The sequence below is a fragment of the Coffea arabica genome, chromosome 8c (genome assembly GCF_036785885.1).
Source record: "Coffea arabica cultivar ET-39 chromosome 8c, Coffea Arabica ET-39 HiFi, whole genome shotgun sequence".
Taxonomy (NCBI): Eukaryota; Viridiplantae; Streptophyta; class Magnoliopsida; order Gentianales; family Rubiaceae; genus Coffea; species Coffea arabica.
Window position 1 is genome coordinate 36,637,502 of NC_092325.1, and position 11,352 is coordinate 36,648,853.

Below are 11,352 nucleotides of genomic sequence, written 5' to 3' on the forward strand. Positions count from 1 at the left end.
CACAGAGTGAGAATCTTCTTTGTGTTTTCTTCCCCCACAATCACGCATGCTTTTAATCACTTTCTTGAAAATATATATCCTCTCTAATCAAGTAGATCCAGCATCGGGGCTCCTTCCATGAAAGAACAATAACAAAACAAGTTCCTAGTCCATGATTAAAGAGGAAATGTGAAATTAATCTATACATATAAACAGAAAAAAATTCCTACTTTTTTTTTTTTTGGTCCCAAAATCTCCTGCTAGAATGGCACCGGATGCGTACAAATTCATCTGACAGCACGTTTGACTTTCCAATTCCGGCCAGCCAAGCTAATTGCCTAATACTAGTAGTCAAGCTTGACCACAGCTCAAGTGGCTGTCCCCAAAACCACCACTACCAGCCCAAGTAGCTAAATTCGAATTCGGAACATCAAGCTATCACCTTAGTAGTTTCTATAATGAAAATTTTGAATATCCTTTTCAATATCATATTTTTAAGTTAAAGAGTAAGTTTTTTATACACTGTTAGTGTACAATTTTTTTTTATATATATTAACAAGTTTAGATCATATCAATAACATGAATTTAAATTTGAAATTTAAAACATACACATGTGGCATACATCTATAGCTGTTAGTGTAAAAAAAAATAACTATATTGTCAGTGTATAAAAAGTTAATTCAAAGTTAAATTCACCGTTAAATGATAAAATAAGTGACTTTTAACTGTTAGATTATAACAATTTCAATTAGTTAAATTATAGGGTTTTCCTCTAAGTATACATTAGTCAATTTCCCAGGGCTCAATTTTTTTTCGTCTGTTTCAATTAGTCTATTTGTATCAATTTAAAATCGTTGGAAGAAATTCACAAGAAAGAAGTTGGAATGCCAGTGAATAAAAAACAAATGTATTTCAAACATGACAAGAAGATTCAAATGAGCCTAGAAGTATATAACCTATATAATTATACCGGTGGTGGAAAGTTCGTCGGGAAAATCATCAATATTCTGTAAAGCTGCGAGTATCTAGTCGATAGCACAAAGCAAAGAGCTATATACATTGACCAACCAAGATAGTTTACAAAGTTTCCTCAAGGCACGAGTCAATATATATATATATATATGTGTGTGTGTGTGATGACTGGAAAATTCGTTCATATTTTCTTAAAATTCCCTCTTATTTTGATAAATTATTTTATAATATCTGTACTACTCATTTACTCCCTTAATAGTTGTAAGAAATAATAGAATTAAGAGTTTTGCCCTTAGTTTTATAATTAGGGCAAATTAGGGTTTTCACGACTTTTGGTAGTGTGATTAATTATGGAGGTGTGTGTACTAAATTCGGTGGTTAAGAGTGATTTTTAGATAAGAGAAAGTGTGATTAGAAGTGATAATAATAAGTTAGTGAATCATAAGTTAAAACACTAGTACAGGCGAGTTAAGGAAAAACGGTGTGAACTGACATGTACCGTTTGTTATCGATTAAATACACCACTTGAACACTACTTTATTACCTTAATCTCCTTGCTATTATATCAGAAATATCAGCCCTTCATTAGCCTTAAAGTGGCCAAAAATGTTGACCAAGAAAAGAGGAAAACAAGGAAAAAATTTGAGACTTAATCTTGCGGTGACACTTGGCGGCAATCCATCCAATTTTGACCAAACCAATTTCCTATCTTCTTATTTTTCTTTTGGCTTCATTTCTTCTTCATGTTGGCCGAGCTGGAAGAGAGGGAAAAGAGAGAAAAACCACTTCAACTCCAACCTTGAATCCATCTTGTTTGAGTGAAATCTCAAAAACTAAACCGATTAAACCTTTTGGTATTGGGACAGCTTTGTGTGGTAAAATTTTGGGAAAAAAGGGGTTTAGTTTTTATTTACAAGCAGCTTTTGGAAGGTATAATGCTTGCCCTTCCTTTTGTCTTACTTATTCTTGCTAAAATTGGAAAAGAAGCCTATGTCCTTGGTTCACTATAGTTGATTATTTAGTTTTGGATAATATAGTGGAATGTTTAGCTAGGGTTTACATTTTTCAGCCTTGCTTATGGTTGTTTATCTAGTAATTGATGGTATTGAGTTGGTAATTGATAGTTTTGATGATATAGTACTTGATAGTAGTGAGTTAGGATATAAATTTAGAGTAGAAGTGAATTTCCAGTTTTGATAGTGGAATCTGCCCTGTTTTTGCACTGTATGTTCGTCCATGAGAGAGGCCAAATCAGGTCTTGCTCAAAACATAAAAAGTTGTAGGGAATTGAGTTAACTAGATACCTGTAAAATTTCAGCTCAATCAGAGCACTGCAGCTTGTGAAATGACTAAAATACCCCTGACTGCCAAATGCCCAGTTTAACCAATAGTTTTCTGTTTTCTCTGAGATTTCATTTTGTGACCTTGAAGATGCAAGAACTGGGTGCTGATGTCTTCATAGGAAATGTAGGTATCTGTCTTAGTTTCGAAACGCCATAAAATTTACCCAAATTTGATAAGCGTAGCTTCAGTTGTGACCAAGACGCTGGAAGATGTCAAACCTGTTACTTAGTTATTTGTCTTTAAAACTAGTTTCCATCTTTGATTTTGATGGTTGCATTACTAGAATTGCCTTGTATTTGGATGACAATGAGCCTAGTTGAAGGGCTATTGTGTTAAAATTGCTTATGTGTGAATTTGGGCTGAGTTGAGGAAAATAATGAAGCCATAAATGGCTGGAAAATAACTAAATACAAAGGGCATGCCGCTCAAATTTTCACTCGAGGGTTAAGCGTGTGTACTCACGACTTGAGCGAAGATTTGAGGTCGAATTGAACTTGGATTGTCTATGGTATTCGTGTCTTCTTTCATAGAGGTATATAAGTTAAAATTTGGTTGAAACTCGTATCCTTGGAAAAATGAAAGTAGCGACCATTTGGAATATGTTTTCCTCGTCTTTTAGCCACTTTACGAACTTAAACGTTTTAACCGCTTCCTTATCGAAACTAAAAGAGCGAGCATGAGTTTTCTAGGGTGTGATAAGTCAAATGAATACTACTTAAATGAGTTTCATTTATTTGATTTTCTTGAAGCGAAACTCTTATGTTTCGAACTCTAAAAAGTTCTACATTCTTAAATGATATTTTATCGCAGATTTGGATTCCAACCAAGGAGTTGGATCTGAATGTGATTTTGAAAAGCACTAGACCTTTGGTGAGTGCTTCCAAATACATGATTGAGCTTGATACTTGCTTTAAATCCTTTACCAATGTGATCGGATAAGATTTGCTTGGTTTAGTCGGGCAAGTGTGTACTTTATCGCACTCGATCTAAGTCAACTAAACACTTGATATCTCATTCATGCTTGTACAAGTAACTTGATTTGCATTGACCTGTACTTGTATTTGTACTTGTACTTGACTTGTAAGTGTTGAGCAGTAGTATGTACCACACTCTATCCGAGTGGGAGGTGCCTCTCATTTTCGTCTCCGTACTTTTTCTCTTGACTAAATCGATTGGTCATCGACTTTGTTGACTACTTGGGAACTCAAACCCCACTGGCTAGTTAATCGAGTCGAGTCGGCAAGGGTTTGGTCGATTAGATAACGAACCATGGGTCTCTTGTTTTGTCGAGTGGAGTGATACCTCTTCGACTAATCGGTATGTTCAAGTATTACCACCAGTGTTTAGTTGGCGTTCGGGTCCGGTAAGGGGGTTGAGTGGTGGACGGGTTGGTGTTAAGCGAAGCACTACTGGATTGGTTACTTTACTCGAAAGTTGACGGAGTGTCAACTACTATTTGATCAAATTCTGGTGAAGCAACGGGAATTTGGCTCCTGAGAGCCTTCTGTATCCTTATACTTTGATTGTTATTCGTAGTGTTATTGTTTCTTTTAGAAAAAAAGAATTTTACCCTCGCTCATTTTGAGATTTGCTATTTGAAGTGTTATTGCTCACTTTTATGAACTTATTATGCTCGCTACTTTGCTTCTTTGATACTAGCACTTTGAATAATTGTCAATTTACTATTTGGAACCTCACTGAGTTTTAACTCACCCTATTCCGTTAAATTTGTTTTCCTTACAGGGGTACGAGCGAGGGCGTAAGACTAGTACAGGCTAGCATAGTTTAGTTTTTGAAATTTTGCGATTGTACTCGCGCTAGTACTCGATTAGCGCTAGTACTCGATTAGGGCTAAATGTTTCTAGAACTCATATCATTTGATATATTTGGGATTGTATGGATTATTGAAATAGAAATGAATGTATTTGTATGTTCCAAGTTTAGGAATTGTTATTTCCTTTACTCGTGAGATTGTAACCTATTTTATTTGAAATGAATGAGTGAGTCTTGGCAAGAATTGGGCAGACGGTATGCTAAACCCTGGGGTACGCCCTAGGGAGAGGTGAGGTCGTCATAGTGTGTGTGTAAAAAAAAACTTAAGCATTTCATTTCCCACAAGGTGCACGGCGGACGAGGCCTCACAAGTTCCATTTCCCACAAGTCTGCTCTTGGGTATAACTGAGTTAGAAGATGGCGTAACAAAAGTTTAAATGTGGTGTAACAAAGTTACAATTGAATATGTTTTCTTCAACAAAAGAACCTGATGCTCCTTCGGTTTTTATTGTTTAGTGATGCAAGTATGTGACAAATTAAACTGTCAGCTGGTTAGTAAGACGAAGCACTTCATGTACGTGTGAATAAACCTTAGCGCATGTTTCGTACCCTACATTTTCCCCCTGAACTGCAAATGATGAAAATTTTACTGCCCGTAGGGAATAATAGTGCCTGGCGTCCAATCTATGTGGATTTTTCAATTTCTTAACTTCCAAGTTTGTTACTTTCGGTCAGTATTGACAACATGTTGTCCAATTAGAGCTTCGCTACCAGAATACAGAAGTTGATCCCTTTTCATAATAATCTGCATTCATGAATTATCTGCTACAGAAACTCTGAACTTTCATAATATCTGTTACATGGTAGAATAATCTGGTTTAGACTTACCCCAAGTACAATAATCTCGCATAGAATCTCCTTCAAGGCTTTAAGGCCAAGTAACAGACAGACTTGTAAGTTGTTACTATTCAGGGACATATTACAGAATTGTTCCAAAAAGTTTCAGTATCGGCACATGAAGCCATGTTACAAGACTACTAAACGGTAAGTACGTTAGAAAGCCTGTTATTTTTGCCACAACGAACAAAAAAGCCTTCAAACCAATAGGAAATGTTTAACAGTAATATTTTATCGCCAAATAACACATCAAACTATGCAGCGAAAGAGAGCAAATGCACAGTTAGATGTTTATAATTGGTCTTTGAACACTACTTGACATTGCCAAAATGGTAGATATTAATCCCCTTCAAGCAAACATTGTGTGTTTCCCAAGGCCTGCAAAAATTATTAAGTAAAAGTTTTCTGATCAGTCATTGTACGATTTGTTTTTTGGTATGCCACTGATGGTGCTGCAACTAATTTTTTTTAACTAACAAAAGAAACTGAACAAACGTGCTGGATGATATAAACTATAAAGCGATATCTTGCTTACATGATCACACAAATATTTTGTAGGAATGAAGGGACAACACCTGCAAAATCCGAACATAAAAATTTTCACTCGGAGGGAAGATTAGGAGGGAGTCAGAGTAGAAATTGAGTCTGCAAAAGTCAGAAATTTACGCTCGAGTAGACACTCGACCGTGTTGGTTTCTGTCCAGGTGACTTTCGCACAAGTGATCAAATGGAGTGGAAAGTTGTATTTGCCATTTTGCCTATCCATGAAGGAACGCCAAACAAAACATAGAGAACCAGTATTCATCAAATGGAGTGGAAAGATATATCTGCCATTTTGCCCATCCAACACCCTTGTTGATGCCTGTTTTAACTTTTAACTACTAATTTATAGACAATTTGTCCACTGTTTCTTATCCCGTCAACTGAGAAATTGAACCAAATGAAATCCATCTAATCAGTAGATGGTAAATTAGTAAAATCTGCTTTTTTTTTTTTTGGCTAAGCACTTGTTGGACAGCCAAAAAGTACTCCATGAGAGACCAAAAATCAGGTCAATAAAACTTTAAAGAAGCTCTCTCGAAATTTCTTGGATTGGTCAGTAATCAGTATAGTTTTGTGATGCCTTATTAAGAAGTTACAGAAGGACAGATATGGCCATATTGTATAGACATAATGATCCGACTGCTTTATTCCTTGAAATTTTCTTTTTGACTGGACTGGATAGATTCTCTATTGGAAATTAAAGGTGCCAAGACCAAAACAGATAAAAATTACAGAAGCCATCATTTGCATAGGCTAGCAAAGAAGACGGAGCTACAATTTAAACTTCGAATTAATACCATTTCATTGCTTGATTGCTTAATTTAGAGGCTTAGTCGCAAGGTGTGCCCTATAATGTGGATTGATTAGTAATTTGCCCATCCGAAACATACAAATTGACTCGACAAATGGTCATACACGTTGATTAGATTTAGATTTAGATTTAGATTTTATCTTTTGATTTTTTTTTGGGAGTTTCAATGTGATATTCTATTGATTTTCCACATCTGTAGTATCAAGTGTTCGTTCTAGATCTGTAGTATTAAGTATTTGTTTTTCAAATATGTTTGTATCTATTTCTGTTAATAGTGCAGATTTAATGAAATGATGCTTGTTTTATCAGAAAAAAAAGAAAGAAAAGATTTTCTGTGTTTGGTAAGTGTGAAAAGGGATTCATATCCTCATATGCATAATGCTTTGAAGGTTTACCTTTAAGTTATTACATTTTTTTCTATTCAAAAATATTGTAGTGTCCAAGAATTAGTATACAACTGCAGATGTAATTATAGAAATCATATATTTTTTTTTACTAAAAGTTTTTAGTTTCTTATGATGATTTATTTTTTTTAAATGCTTTTCATGACAAAATATCAGTATATATCAGAAGGAAATATTGATAAGGACAAACAAGGAAAAATGAGTGTGAAATATTTTTCATGAATATTTATTTTCCACTTTTTTTTTTTTGTAATAAGGAACTATTACTTACAAAAAAAAAAAAAAATTTGTATACCAAGGAGACCCTGTTTGCATACACAACTACTAGTACTTTCTCACATTCAAGAAGACCCTGTTTGAGTAATTTTCATTCTCAATTCTATACCCATTTTTCCCATCAATCCCATAAAGGGTCTGCTCTCTAGATTTTTGCAATAGTTCCTTCAGTGTGGAAAGTGACTATAGAGAACAACCATAATAAAATTTAATTTGATTTTCGTAAATTCTACATTTTAACTTTTTTTGACTATTGAAAAATATGGATACAAAAGCAAGCCAGAACATCTGAAAAACTAAAAAAACCAATCATTCAGAATTAGAACCTAAACTCATCTGAAGTAATCAAGAGGAGCCATAATGCACCTGATTCATAAATGGTACTTACTTGCTTTCCCCAAAATTAAGCACTTAAATAGCAAAAAAAAAAAAAAAAAAAAGACGACTAACATAAAATACTAAAGTCAGTGGGATTCTTTGGTAAAGTAAGTAATGAGCCAAGAAACTAAAGACCTTAAAGAAGCTTTCTCGAAATTTCTTGGGTCCATCAGCAGAATTGTGGTATAGATATCTCCGACTTCTTTATTTAGTAGATATGTTCTCCAATGGGAATTAAAGGCACCAACGGTCCAAACCCAAAGAAAAAAAAAAAGAGTAAAAGTTATAATATCATCGTTTGCATAGTAATTGAGTCTTTGTCCAATTGTCTACACTCTTTTTTTTTTTTTTTGGGCGATAATTATGCGAATTTGACAAATTTGCTGGACAACCAAAAGCAAGGTAAAAATCAAAAGTAGAAAGCACAAAAGCCAACAAAATGATTAAAGTTCAACAACAGCAACCACCACTTTTGAAGCTGCTAGGTCATGCCCTCTCCACTTTTCTTTCTCCTGAGTGGGGAAGAGGAATTTTGGTAACTTTCGGCCAACTTCTTAGATAATATAAAATAATTGTTTTTTCTTGGTCTACAGAGATTTTAAATTTTACAAGGGGAAATGATGAAAGGAGAAGGGGGAAAAGAAAAACTTTGAGAGTCAAATCAAAGATTTCATTTTTAATTGAGTAATATCTTTATTAGTTAAATTAAGGGTTAAATGCAACTTTATCCTTAGTTGCACTTTACTCCCCTAAACTCATTAAATAAATACTTTGCCCCCTATTTGATATTTTAAGATAAAAGTGCCCTTACTATTTTATTTTATTTATTTATTCCCTTAGTTTTCCTTTTTCAATACTTTCTTTTATTTTTTTTTTGTTCTTTTACTATTTTCTTTTTTCACTTCTCTTATATCACTATTTTGTTTCACTTTCCTATTAGTATTTCTAATTTGGATGTTATTATAATACTATAATTATTTATCATTTATAATTTTGTTTTATTTATTTGCACTATTAGAAAATTCAAGACAAACTATAAAGGCATAAAAAAAGGGATAATTTCAGAAACCTCCCCTGAGATTTTTCACAATTTCACTGAGCTCCCTAGAGGTTTGGAAAATTATACCTTCCTTCCTTGGTTTGATAGTTTTAGTAACAAAGCCTTAAAATAATATTGAATTGGTCAAATTTTTAAATAAATATCCAAAAATGCCCTTGTGTAATGAGTTTTAATTTATTTTTCTATACAATTATTAGATTATTTAGTGTAATTATAAGGAAAAGGTGCCAAATTTTTTATGTCCATACATACTATTTGATAAACAACTATAATAATAATTTTATCACTATGATAGGATACTTTTGATGGTATTTTATTATGGATTTAGATTTATAAGATAGAAAAGAAAATGTTGAAATAATTGATTTAGAGTTTATGAATTTTTCAAGTAGTAGGATTATCATAACTTAGAAGTGATTTTGGGCCATTTCTTTTTTATTTATTGTTAATTTTAATGCCAAAAGTAGAAACTAATATTTGCAAAAAACATTGGGTTACATATAAAATTAACTAATAAAAAATCACTAGTTTGACATTTGGTTATAATAGAAACTAGAGGTAATAGTAGTAGTTTTACAATTTTATCGACAAAAATTAAAATAAAAAGGAATAAGAAGAAAAAATAATGAAAAAATAATTCTAAAAGTCTTTTTAAGTATAAGTATACCAAACAAGGGAATTTCATTAAAATAGTTAGGGGTAGTATTGTCATTTTGAATGATAAGGGAGGTATGTGTAATTTAAAAAAACCCCGAGAGAGTTAAATGAAATTATTAAAAATCTCAAGGGAGGTTTCTGAAATTATCCCCGTGAAAAATTAATATATGCCTGTCATAATGAAAAAGTGTATATTACTAGTAATTTGATTATTTAAAAAGATATTAGAAAACTAGAATATTAAATTACTAAATATTTTAAAGTATATCCCAAAAAATAAAGTAACTGGTAGTTTTGTTTACTTTTTTTAATGTATAGTTGATTAACCACTGTGTTTTTATGATCTAAAATTGTTACTATTGTTAATAAAAATTAATTTATTCTAAACTCTAAACGCACTGAATTACGTAATATATGCAATAGTTTATCTGCATAGATGACATATATTTTGTTATAGCATAGATTTTATGATAATTATTGCTTCTAATAATAAAAAGACATTCTTTCTAGCGTTTAGGAGTTTTTGAGGGGCAGAAAAAGATGGAAATCGTTTGATTTGGATGAATGAGGTGCTACTATTATGGTTACCAAAGTTTTTTGTGCGGAAAGCATTAGACAAGTTGAGAATGCCTAATAAAATTTTTCTAAATGCCAATTTTGTCTTCAAATGCGTATTGAACAAATTTTTAATGACATATATATCCAAAAAGAGAAAATCGTTCAAAACGTCTCTCACATTTGATAAAATGACTTTTTTCGTCTCTCGCACTTAAAAATATAATTTTACGTTCCTTACAAATTCACATTAGTCAAATTTAGTCCCTTCCTAGGATTCCGATTAGTTTTTGGTCGGAATTTATCATGTGCCTTACAGGTGATCATTTTTTAGGGGTAAAATTATTAAATTAAAATTTACATAATCCGATCTATAGTCCCTTGTATTTCACAAAATAAAAATTTTCATCTCTCACATTTCATAAAATGAATTTTTTCATCACTCATTGACCATGTGTGTGAATAGTTTTTTTTTTTTTTTTCAAATCCATGTATATATCTATTTGATTTCAACTGAAGAGTACAAATAGCATGTAATATATCTCTATTTGATTTTACCCGAATAGACTAATTGTAGTTGTACACATGCTATTTAATAGATATATACTTGAGTTTAAATCTAATAATTTTGTTTTAAACCTATATATATATATATATATTTGATTTCACCATATGAATCTATTCAATATTTGTAACTTTTTCTCTATTGGTAATAATTCATGTATTGAGTTGTGTAATAATACCATCTAATTAATCGATTCTTACTCGAATTCCATAGTTATGCTAACAAATTACAGTTTAAATTTGAAATTTTTACTCGCTACATTTAAAACTAACAGTTGAATTTCTTACCTTGTGATTGTTTTAAAATTTGAAAATGTCAATCACTTACTTCTTTTTGTCATCCTTTTCTTTTGTTTATTTTTCTGTCCAAATTTAATTCGATATAAACACTTGATAATGTTTAAGATTAAATGCTTTCTTTGTTTTTAATTTTCGAGTAAAAGGAAATGAATATGAGTGAAAAACTAACAATTGTTTAAACCCCTGTATATATTTATTTAATTTCAAATGAAATCAAATAGAGATATATTAGAAACTATTCGTATTGTTCAGGTGAAATCAAATAGATATATACATGAGTTTTAAAAAAAAGTTATTCGTACACATGATCAATGAGAGATGAAAAATTTTATTTTGTAAAATATGAGGGATGAAACAATTCATTTTGTGAAATGTGAGAGATGAAATAATTCATTTTCTGAAATGTAAGGAATAAAAAAATTTATTTTATGAAATATGAGGGACTATAGATTGGATTATGTAAATTTTGATTTGATAATTTTATCCTTAAAAAGTGATTACGTGCAAGGCACGTGATGGATTCCACCCAAAAACTAGTCGAAAACCTAGATGAAGATCAAATTTGATCAATATGAATTTGTAAGGGACATAAAAATATACTTTTAAAAATGAAAGATGAAAAAAATTATTTTATAAAATGTGAGGGATGTTTTTAACGATTTCTCGTATAGTTACTTTGGACTTCGAATAACAAAAAGTTCATGGCTTTAGACGCAATGGAGCTACTTTTTGACTCTCTTGCGACCATAAATTGCTTTTTATTTATTTTTTCTCTTTTTCTATACAACTGGACTATGGGATTTGTTTATTCATTCATATTACACAATTCTTTAACTAAA

General features: G+C 31.7%; 1 long non-coding RNA gene across 1 annotated transcript; it reads right to left on the bottom strand.

The window, feature by feature from the left end:
- Window positions 1–4,894: 4,894 nt before the first annotated feature.
- LOC113705485 (uncharacterized) lies at window positions 4,895–5,859 on the bottom strand. Its single transcript, XR_003451895.2, has 3 exons — window positions 5,632–5,859; window positions 5,501–5,540; window positions 4,895–5,343 (listed from the first exon to the last, which is right to left on the bottom strand). It is a non-coding gene; the product is annotated as an uncharacterized lncRNA (long non-coding RNA).
- Window positions 5,860–11,352: the final 5,493 nt, after the last annotated feature.